This window comes from Lotus japonicus, chromosome 2 (genome assembly GCF_012489685.1).
Source record: "Lotus japonicus ecotype B-129 chromosome 2, LjGifu_v1.2".
Classification (NCBI taxonomy): Eukaryota; Viridiplantae; Streptophyta; class Magnoliopsida; order Fabales; family Fabaceae; genus Lotus; species Lotus japonicus.
In genome coordinates, this window is record NC_080042.1 from 31,814,745 (window position 1) to 31,826,246 (window position 11,502).

At 41.1% G+C, this 11,502-nt stretch overlaps 1 non-coding gene across 1 annotated transcript; it reads right to left on the reverse strand.

Annotated features, from left to right (window-relative positions):
• Positions 1-493: 493 nt before the first annotated feature.
• LOC130741558 (small nucleolar RNA R71) lies at positions 494-600 on the reverse strand. The gene has a single exon (XR_009020450.1). It is a non-coding gene; the product is annotated as a small nucleolar RNA R71 (small nucleolar RNA).
• Positions 601-11,502: the final 10,902 nt, after the last annotated feature.

Below are 11,502 nucleotides of genomic sequence, written 5' to 3' on the forward strand. Positions count from 1 at the left end.
GGAAAGAGCTGCTGAGATAGCCGCCATGGCTGCCCATATGACGGAGGAGAAATTGCAAGCCCACATTGAAGAAAGAGTGAATAAGGCTATTGCTCAAAGACTTTAAGAGCAAGAAGTGGAGAATGCCAATCGTTCTCTTAGAGGCCTCACCTCGCCTGGTATGAGCTACGATTATCCGGGCAGCATAGTTTCCCCCGATGGCACGGGAAATTTTGAGCTGAGGCCGGCATTCATCAATTTGTTGAGCCAAAATCAGTACGGTGGAGGTGCTCTTGAAGATCCTCATGCACACATGGAGCGGTTCATCCGCAATTGCAACACCTATAGAGTTCAGAATGTTTCAGCGGACACCATCCGCTTGAGTTTGTTCCTTTTTTCATTGAGGGATACTGCTGAAGAGTGGTTGAATTCACAGCCCCAAGGTAGCATTACATCTTGGGAGGACTTGGCTGAGAAATTCACCACAAGGTTTGTTCCAAGAGCCCTCTTGAGAAAGCTCAAGAATGACATCATGACTTTTTCTCAATCCACCGATGAAAATCTCTATGAAGCTTGGGAAAGGTTCAAAAAGCTCTTGAGGAGGTGTCCTCAACATAACCTCACCCAAGCGGAACAAGTAGCAAAGTTCTATGAAGGTCTCCAATATTCTTCGAGGTTTGGCTTGGATGCGGCTTCAAACGGTGAGTTCGATGCCTTACTTCCACAAGTGGGGTACGAGTTGATTGAAAAAATGGTTATAAGGGCCATGAACTCAAGTAATGAACGCCAAGCCCGAAGAGGGGTCCTAGAGGTTGAGGCTTATGATCAACTCATGGCCTCCAACAAGCAACTCTCCAAGCAAATGAATGAGATTGATCAAAATCAAATGAAGACTACCAAGATTGGTGGTCGAGTTGCCAAATTGGAGTGTGTGACTTGTGGAGGGCCACATGACAGCGAGGAATGCACAGAGACTAGACCGGAGGAGGAAGTGAAGGCCATGGGTCAAGCTCGGAATGACCCATTTTCAAATACTTACAATCCAGGATGGAGGAATCACCCTAATTTCTCTTGGAGGCAAGGTAACAATGGGCAAGGAAGTGGTTTTCAAAGGCAATTTCCTAGCCAAGGTTTCCAAGGCCAAAGCTCAAGGCAGCCACAAGAGAGAGTAGAAGGTGAAAGTGGCGGTTCCAAGAAAAGCTTAGAGGAGTTGGTGGAGACTTTCATCAACCGAACGGAGAATAATTACAAAAATCAAGAAGCGACTATTAAGAACTTAGAGAATCAATTTGGCCAGCTGGCCAAGCAAATAGCCGAAAGACCTCAAGGTAAGTTTCCTTCCGATACTATCCCCAATCCCAAACATGAGAATGCCTCTGTAGTGACTACTCGAAGTGGTAGGGTGATGAGTGAATTGAAGAAAAAAACAGAGGGTGAAAAAATTGAGGAGATAGTTGAGGGAGAAGTTGTGGTTCCCATCAAGACTAAGGAAGTTATAGACCCACTCCTAAGGTTAGCAAGGTCCCTTTTCCTAAGGCCTTGACTAAGAAAAACATAGACAAGAAGTTCTCAAAGTTTGCGGAGGTTTTCACGAAACTCCACATTAATATCCCTTTTGCCGATGCATTGGAGCAAGTGCCCATGTATGCTAGGTTCATGAGGGATATCTTGTCTAAGAGGAGGAATTTAAAGGGGGTTGATGAGACGGTAATGTTGACAGAAGAGTGTAGTGCTATCTTGCAGCGTAAGATGCCAATGAAAAGAAGAGACCCCGGAAGTTTCACTATTCCGGTGGAGGTTGAAGGGATAGCAGAAGTAGAAGCACTTTGTGATTTGAGAGCGAGCATCAACTTGATGCCGCTTACCATGTTTGAGAGGTTGGATCTAGGAGTGGTGACACCAACAATGCTTTCTTTACAAATGGCGGATCGGTCCCTCAAGACACCATATGGGATTGTGGAGGATGTTCTGGTGAGGGTGGACAAGTATGTGTTCCCCGTGGATTTCGTTGTGCTTGACATGGAAGAAGATGAGAAGATTCCGCTCATTCTTGGCCGACCTTTCTTAGCTACTGGTAGGGCTAAGATTGATGTCGACAAGGGTTATCTCATCCTTCGTGTTGGTAAGGAAAAAGTAAGATTCTCTGTTTTCAGTCTCATGTTAGAGACTAACCATGTTGATGACTTTGTCTGTGATATGATCAAAAGTGTTCCAAAGGTTCAAGAAGAGACCCCCAAGGTGGAAAAGAAAGATGACGAGCTCCCTTCGACTCTCATAAAGCTTGTGAGTGGTAACAAGTATGGGGGGTCAAAGTACGAGAATCTCCATGCACATATGGTGAAGTTTTCCCTAGCATGTTCTCTTGACAAGAAGGAAGGAATGAGTGATGATGATTTGAAAATCAAACTTTTTCCCCACTCCTTGACCAAGGGAGCAAGAGCATGGTTTGATGAGCAACAAGACATAACCTCATGGGAGGATTTGTTTCGAAGGTTTTGTGCAAGGTTCTTGCCTTGCGATTGTGGTAAGTCATTCGGAAGTAAGGAATTTCCTTCCTAACATCAAAGGAAGGAGAGTCTACCTTGGACTATAACAAAGGGCTGGATGGGAGACAACCCATTGTTTTATTTTTGTTGAAAATGCTTTAGGATAGTTTTTTTTTTAAGAAAGAAAAAAAAGGAAAAAAAAACACACACATTTTGCACTGGGCAGGGCGCTCAAGCGCCCTGGGCTGGCGCTTAAGCGCCAGCCTGCCCGTAGCTTCAAGCTAGCAGGGGCACCCAGGGCGCTCAAGCGCCCCATCCTAGCGCTTGAGCGCCCAAACACGCACACACACACACAATTTTTTCATTTTTAAACACTCCTAACTCTTCATTTTCCCACTTTCTAACTTCCCTTTCTCTCTAAAACCGCCCCCTCTCTACATATACCCATTTTCTACTCTCCCCATCTTACTTACACACACTTTTGCCCACTCTCCTCTTCCCAAGTTTGCATTGCATCAAGAGCATCTCACTTGCACCCACTCACTCCAAGTTCAAGGTAAGTTCCAATTTTCCACTTCCTTCCATCTAAGTTTCATGGGTTTGCAAGTTTATGACTCTTGGGGGTTATGGGTGAGTGATTTTAAGTTTGTGCAAGTTGGGTTTGGTTTGTTTTTGCTTTTCATGGGTATTTTGTGCCAAATTTAGTAATGGGTGTGGGATTTGTGAGAGTTGGGTAGTTAGATAGAAGTAGTGTAGAGTAGCTTTGTTTTGTGCCTTCTAGGTGTTTGATAGAATGCTTCAATGAGTTTTTCTAGTCGATTTTGGGCAAGTGTTTTGTGGTTTATTTCTTCTCCTTGCCAATTTCACTAGAAAACTTGATTAAGTGCTCTTAGGGGTTCAAGTTTTAATTTTTGTATATACTTTTTTTTTTTTTTACTAACATGACTAATGGTTTTGTGCGGCTTGTGGTTGTGCTAACTTTTGTGCAGATGCCTGCTAAGAGAGCAAGATATTCCACAAGGGCCGCGGGGTCCTCTTCCACTTCCCAGAACTTTGACCGCTCCCGCTTCCTTTCGGCAAGAAAGGAGGAGTTCTATCAATCCGTCCTAGCACACAAGGGGTGTGTGAAGGAGCGAGGAGTATTTTATAGGGATGGAAGGAGAGAACCCCTCGGCATGCAAGAGGCCATGGAAACAAGGAGGTGGGGGAATTGGGTGAATCCAATTCCTATTGCTTATGAGGTCATGGTTAGGGAATTCTATACGAATACCTACTGTGATGATCAAGACGACAAACCGGATCCCCCTACCTACTTGTCTTGGTTTAGAGGTGATGTCATTGACTTTGGAGCGGAAAGGATTCGTAGCTTCCTTGGCCTTCTCACGGAGCATGAGGAGAATGCCATTTTCCCATGGAAGAGTAGGAGTACCTTCCACTACTTGCTTTCAGATCGCTCTTCTGAGTTCTTGAGGGATTTGGAAGTGGTGGTGGTTAGGCCTGGACAACATTGGGAGAAGGATGATAGAGGTTACCCCACCTACTTGCTGAGACAAAACATGACACCGCATGCTCGTGTGTGGGCTGAGTTTTTGCAGGATTCCTTGTTCCCTACCTCCCACAAATCTGAAGTGAGAGCGGTGGTCCTAATTGCAATTTATTGCATTATTAGGGGTCATCCCATGGATGTGGCGAGGATCATTTCTGAGAAGATTTATTCACACTACAATGTGGGTAAGGAGAAGCCACATCCTATCTTTCCTCCCTTGATTACTGCTTTGATTCATGATGTTAGGGAGAAGGCTAGGAGACCACATTTCCTGTGCAGCAGAGGTTGTTGGTTTCCCCCATGCTGAGCAAGGGTCGGGTGAACCAACTTTTTCAAGATTGGATGTCTAGGATGCCTCAGGAGGATGAGGAAGAGGAGGATCCGACAGAGCCAGCGAAAGAGGAAGAAGAAGAAGTGGATATTAATGAAGTGGTGAATGAGGTTGTTACTCCACCTCATGCTGATCCTTCACCGGGATCTTGATCTCCACTGAAGGGGAGGAAGCACCTCAGATCCTGGATACCAAGGCCCAATGGATGAAACACATTGGAGCAGGGGATGATCGACTTGAGCTTCATGCATGATGCTGGCGTTCATCCGGATCATGGTGATGGAAGGGGCGATCATGGTCCCATGGAGTGATTTTAATGAGGTAATTCTATCCTAGTTTAGGTCATGCATGTTTAACATATTTTTCATTTGTAGATTTTGTTTTCTTTTTATCATGCATTGTTTCGTAATTGTTTTTATTTTTGTTTTTGGGTCTTATACTTCCCTATACTCACATGTTTTTCCCCGCTAGTTGTGCTTCCCTACTTGTGTCGGTTTTGAAAAATTTGTTTCTTGTGGATACTCATGTTGTTTTGGGGATGAGTGATTGTATGTTGGGGAAGAGAGGAGGAGACTTCGGTCTTCCGAGTGTTTCTTTAGAAAGGAGTTTGTTTGAGTCCATAAGGGTCTACCTTTGACCCTTCACCTTAAAAGTTTCCTGGAGGATCCTGACTCACTGGCAATTCTTGGTTCTGTATTGATTTCACACTTTGCATGCTCTGTGATACTTGCACTATTCATGAGACTAATAGGTTTTTGAACCTCAGAGTTTTTCTTGGCTTGAATATTTGTCCCTAGTTGTACCTTTTGAGCCTATTGGAGATTAGATTTCTTTGTGAACTAAATGATTGGGACAGATGTTTGGTTGGAATATTGGGGAGTGATGGTTCTTGGTATGTTAGTGTGGAGCTGAAAATTTATGGAATAGTCTCTTGCCCCCAAAAAGAAAAAAATTTGAAAAAAAAAAGAACTTCTAAACAAATTGGAGTTGGAAAAAAAGGGAAAAATTGTAAGAGGGTCAAGAGACTTGTGCTAAAAAAGGTTTTATTGTTGAAAGCTCCGGGAGTTACTAATTGGACCACACTCAACGTGCTTTGAAGCCTAGATTTTCCTTAGGGACCAACCACCATCATGTTTTACCAAGCCAACATTTCAGCCCTTTGAAAGTCTCTTTGAAATTCTGCATGTTTGATCTTTTTTGCTATTGAGTGAATGGCATTCAGGACCTATGAACTTGCTTGTGTGCTCAGTGCACTAAATTATATCTCATCCTAGGATTTTAGATCTATATGCTTCTCATGATGGACTCTATACTCTTCTCTTTTCAAAAAGTTGCATGAGGTGGGTTGTTGGATCTTTTCTTTTGGAACCAGCTGTAATTACTCTTTCCCCTAGTTTTGTGGTTAGTATCCTTTGTGTAGGCACTTGTTTGGGAGCATTTCTTGCGCTTGAGGGCAAGCAAGTGTTTTCTACGCTCGAGGGCGAGTTGTCGTTGAGTATAGTGGTGTGATGACCCTATGTTAGTAGTGGTTTTAGGGTCATTTCTTTGAGTGTTTTGAGTCTTTTTCTTTGTCTCATGTAGTGTTTCATGCATTCTCATGCATTTTTGTGTTTATTTGAGTTTGAGTCAAGTTTTAGTAATTTTATGGTTTTACAAGGGTTGTTTTTGCATTTTTATAGAGTTTAGGACTTGCATGAGTTTTGCCATGATTTTGTGGGGACTAAGGTGGTTAAAAGCCCTTTGAATTTCTTGATTTTACTCCTTGTCTTGGTCCTTTAGTGCTGCAGCTGGTAACTTATGGAAAAGGAACGCCAAGATGCAAAGGAATTGAAGAAAGCATTCAAAGGGGGGTTACAAAAAGCTGAAAAGCCACCAAGAGCGTGCAGCTGGCGCTCAAGCGCCCTCACCTGGCACTCAAGCGCCAGTACTCCAAAAGCTGGAGTTTTGCTTCTGCCTCATGGGCGCTCAAGCGCCCCAGGGCAGCGCTTGAGCGCCCCAGCTCGACCATTTTTGCCTATAAATAAGGCTTAGGCCATTTTGTCAAGGACTTCTGATTTTCTTTGAGATTTTTACCAAGTATTGAAGCTTAGGAATTGCTTTTGGGGCTTGTGTGACGCTTCCACCTTGTATTTTCCAGGTTTTCTTTACATTTCTTGTATGAATTCACTAGCCATGAGTGGCTAGTACTCTCTTTTGCTTTGGGTTCAATGTGATTTCATGAATTTATAGTCTTAATTCCTATCCCTATGCTCTTGTTCTTGAATCTACCTTATTTTTCAATTCATTTATGCATGATAAGCTTGGGTGCACCTTTGCTTCAGGCTAAATTGCAATCATATTGGAAGATTGTTGTAATTTGGGGACTTGGGTTGGAATTGACCTCTCTTTGCTTGCTTCTAGGAATAGAGTGAGGGATTGGTTTTGTTGGCCTGAAAATTGCATGCTTATAAACCTCATATAAATGACTAAGTACACAAGGAATTGGGCTTAGCTTTTAGTATTGGAGAATTGCTCATGTGAGGAATCAATGAGTGAATATCTAGGCTATAACAATAAGGGAATGATTGAAGGTTTCAATTGCATAGGGTAGGTTGTCTAGGAAGGATTGGATGAACATTAACCCAGAGCATTTTCATCAATTGATATTTTCATTTTCTTTACTATTGCTCATTTTGCAAACTCTTGTCACAAACAAACAAATCCAAGAACTGAATTTTATTTGCTTTCAAACTCACAAGCTTTGAGCTTAAACCACAATTCTCACTCACGGTCCTTGTGGATTCGATTTTAAAACCCGGAGATATCTGTGCACTTGCAGATTGACCCAACAATTATGTTGGAGATAGAACTGAGAGAAAAAACACTTCTGGAAATTGTCAATTTCTGGGAAGTAACTTAGTCTCATGGGCAGCAAGAGGCAATCAACCATTGCACTATCCACTGCAGAGGCAGAATATATCTCAGCAGCCATTTGCAGCACTCAGATGCTCTGGATGAAACATCAGCTAGAGGATTATCAAATCCTTGAGAGCAACATCCCAATCTATTGTGATAACACTGCTGCAATTTCACTGAGTAAGAATCCTATCTTACACTCCAGGGCAAAACACATTGAGGTAAAGTATCATTTTATTAGAGATTATATTCAGAAGGTCGTACTTCTTCTGAAGTTTGTTGATACTGACCATCAATGGGCAGATATCTTTACAAAGCCCTTAGTAGATGATAGATTTAATTTCATTCTGAAAAATCTGAATATGGACTTTTGTCCAGCATGAAGATATCTAGTTCAGAAGGTAACTCTATCAGAGGTTAAGTACCCATTGGTGCTTACTCTGAAGTTGAGACAGTAAACGTGTGTCAGTTGCTATGATACATCGTTCCTTGTGCCCGTGCTGACAATCTGTTGTAATGAGTGTAGATGTGCTTCTCTCCACTGTGTGATATGTGTATTAACTGTTTGTAATGATGTCTTTAATTTTTAACCGTTGATTTTACTTTGCTTTTTAATCAACAATGGTTACCTTCTAAAACCACTACGCACACACGTTTCCCATCACTTTCGGTTTTACCTTCTCTCTCCTGCTTTTGCAAAACCCTTATCTTCTTTAATTCTCTCTCGTTTTCGACCCTTTCTCTTCTACCCAAACCTTCATCCTCAACAAGGGTTGAATCAAGAAAGAGATGACTCCGGTGACAAGTCTGATTCCACCGATGGAAGAGTTTTCCCCAGAATGGTTGTGGGTCTTCCAACAGGGCAAGTGGGTCCTGTTCTACGTCCTCGTTCAACTGAGTGTTCTCAACATGAAGTGCAAGACGCTGAAGATGTTGTCCCACTTTCTCAGAGACAATGTGTGGTTACCTACAACTTTGCTCCTGAAGAACTCCAGGTTCTTGCTGAATGGAGATTTGATTTTGATGTCATTGCTGCAAATGGGTTTGACCTGCGTCCTGAGATTCAAGCACAAGGATGGGAAGGGTATTTTCAAAGGATCAGTGGTCCTGTGTATGATAAGCTTGTGAAGGAATTCTGGAAACACGCAGATTGCAATGAGCACCAAGTGGTATCCTTCATTCTGGGAAAAAGGATCATCATAGCTGAGAAGACAATTGCAAGGCTTCTGGGTCCAGAATCGAGCAAGGGCTACAGGTTTCAGTTGCAAGAATCAAAGGTCTCAACCAACACCAAGGAGAAAGTCAACATGACTCTCTACTCTACATGGAAGCCAGGAAAGAATGATTGCAAGACCAAGGAGCTTCACCCTGACTTGAGAATCTGGCACAAGATTCTTCTGCACTGCATCAACCAGAGACCAAAGGGAAGCTCTCCTGATTACATCAACTTCACCCAGAAGGTGTTGTTGTTCTTCGTCAAGGACCACAAGAAGGTGTGCCTGCCTTACTTCATCTTTTCTTATCTAAAGGAGTGCATCAAGAAGTCCAGAACCACCGCTTCACCAAAATCTGCCATAAAATACATACCTTTTGGTAGTTTTCTTTCTGACTTCTTTGTGGAAAGCAAATTGGTGCATTCCCTGCGAAGGTTGGGATGCTCTGAAGACTTGACAACAATGGCTAGAGATACTTTCAATGCCACATCCTTAAAAGAATGGGCATGATCGAAACCAAAGCTGAATCCAGCACTACTGAAGCAAGGCCAAGGAAAAGGATTCCTCTAAAGGACTATCCTCTATGGTCCAAGGCTGATGATCCAGAGGCAATCAGATACTATCTTGAGGATCTGAAGCAGCAAGGCTTTGAGATTGATGTGAACAAATTCTTCAGAAATCTCCCAGAGCCTTCGGACTTTGAGTCCCCAAGGAAGAAGAAGACCAAGAGGAAGCAAGTTGAAGCATCTGAGGAGAAGGATCCCTCTGATGGTGATGACAATGATGATGATGATGCTCCACCGCCTAAGAAGAAGGCTAAGAAGGTCAGGATTGCACCTCAAGTAGTTATCATGGAAACTACTCAGGAACAAGCTAGACCTGCACCCTCCATCAGAATCACAAGATCAGCAGCAAGTGCTTCAAGTAAGTTTGCTGCCCTTTCTGATGATGATTTAAATTTGCTTGATGCAACCCTTGATGCAACCAATCCTGAACCATCACCAATTCATCAACAAACCTCTCACCCTTCACCCCTGATAAGCGCATAATTGATGCACTTTACGTGTGTCTTTCTAGGCTTCATTATATACATTTTTATGCTTAATTGTTATGACTTAGACATGTTTTGACCATTAGTGTTTGTTTGGATTATTCATGGAAAAGAGCTTAATTCTACACTTTTAGTTTCTATGACTGTTTTGCTAGAACAGATTGAATCTGGAGCTAGAAATATCGAAAAAAGGCCCATAATATGTCGTTGGAAAGCTAACTCGAAGCCCTACAACTTTCATGTTTAGCACAATTGAAGAACAAGCCTCTAACATGGTTAAAATGGCCTTGCAAAGTTGCTGTCGCTAATCCTGCGAGCCTGGATCAGTCTGCACTAAAATGACCATATCTTGGGCTACAGAACTCCGAATTAGGATCCGATTGAAGGCCCGCGAAGCTGGCTTAAAGACCTACAACTATTATGTTTACCTCAGTTGAAGATTCAAACTTATTGTGGGACCCACGAATGTCTGATTGTTCAGTAGCTTACTCCTTTATGTGGGCCCGATTTTGTGAAGATTTAGAAAAGATTTAAATAACAAAGATTGTTACTTGATGAACAAGTTTATTTATTAGTATAAATAAGTGAGTTTAGGCTTTTGTTAGACCTCACCACCTCACCACACCTCACCACCACCTCACCACTTCTCACCATCACCTCCTCCACTTTCTCCTAATATCTCTCTCCATCTTTTCTAGTATGAGTTGCTAAACTCCATAGTTAGTCTTAGGATTTTTAATATTCTTGTGTTTGCAAACTTGAGGTTCTGTTCTTAATGCAAATTTCTTTCTTTATTAATTCTTTTCATCCCTATTTCTGATCTAGGGTTTGCTTAATTCCTTAGGTTTAGGAATAAGAGTTGATGCATGTTCGCTTAGTTCATGTTAGTTCGTAACTGTTTCTTAATTGCTTAGTTTAGGAAACTGTGAATTAATTTCCGCTTAGTTAATTAGTTCTCACGAATTAGGGAATTGATAAGGAAGAATTAATCTTTTGTAACCAATGAAGGTTTGTTCCACTTGAATGTTATAATCCGAGGACTAACACTTTCTTTCTTCTGTTTAATCTATTTAATTATTGCTTGTTACCTTCTACCAAATCAATCAAACCCTCTTTTTATTTGCTTTTGTTTTACTCTAATATCAATTAATAATCTATCAAGTCCTTGTGAGAACGATCCTGGTGTTCATCACCTTGTACTGCATTCAAAGCAAAAATACTTTGACACGCACCCGCGACAGTGTGTTCGTCAAATTGGCGCCGTTGCCGGGGACTTCGGTGATTATTAATTGTTTTTAGAGTATTTTTTTTGTTTTATTTATTTTATTTTCGTTTTTATAAAAAAAAAAAAAGGGCTAGCGGTTAGGATTAGATTTTTTTATATATTAGATTTTTTATTTATTTAATAGATTGTTGGTTGTTTTTATTTTATATCTATATCTTATATATCTATCTCATATCTTTTATCTCTATCTCATATCTTCTAATTCTCTTTCCTATCTTTTATTTTTATATCACTATCTCTTTCTTATTTCTCTATCTTTTCTCTCTTTTATTTTATTTTGCTATCTTTTCTATCTTCTTTCCCTTCTTTTATTATTCTCATTATTATTAGTACTAGATTTTTTTTTACTAACTTTTTTTTCTTTGTTTTATTGTTGCAGGTCTCGTTCAATTTTTTGTTTTCTTTATTTCTTTTTTTTTTCTAACGTTGAACTCGTTTTTTTACTAACTTGATTTTTTTTTTTCTCTTTTCCACTAACGTTTGTGTTTTTTTTTTTTGTGGTGAAAAAAAAAACGAACACAAGTGTTAGTTTGTGGAGTTTTTGCAGTGATGGAAGCTAAACTTGATAAGCTAGAAGCCAGACTCGACGAACTACAATTTTCTGTTACACAAATGTTGCTCAAAAACTATCAACAACAGTTTGAGTCACCTCAATGTTATCCACAAGAGAATTTTGAAAATATTTGGTGTGACCCACCTTGCTATCATCCACAAG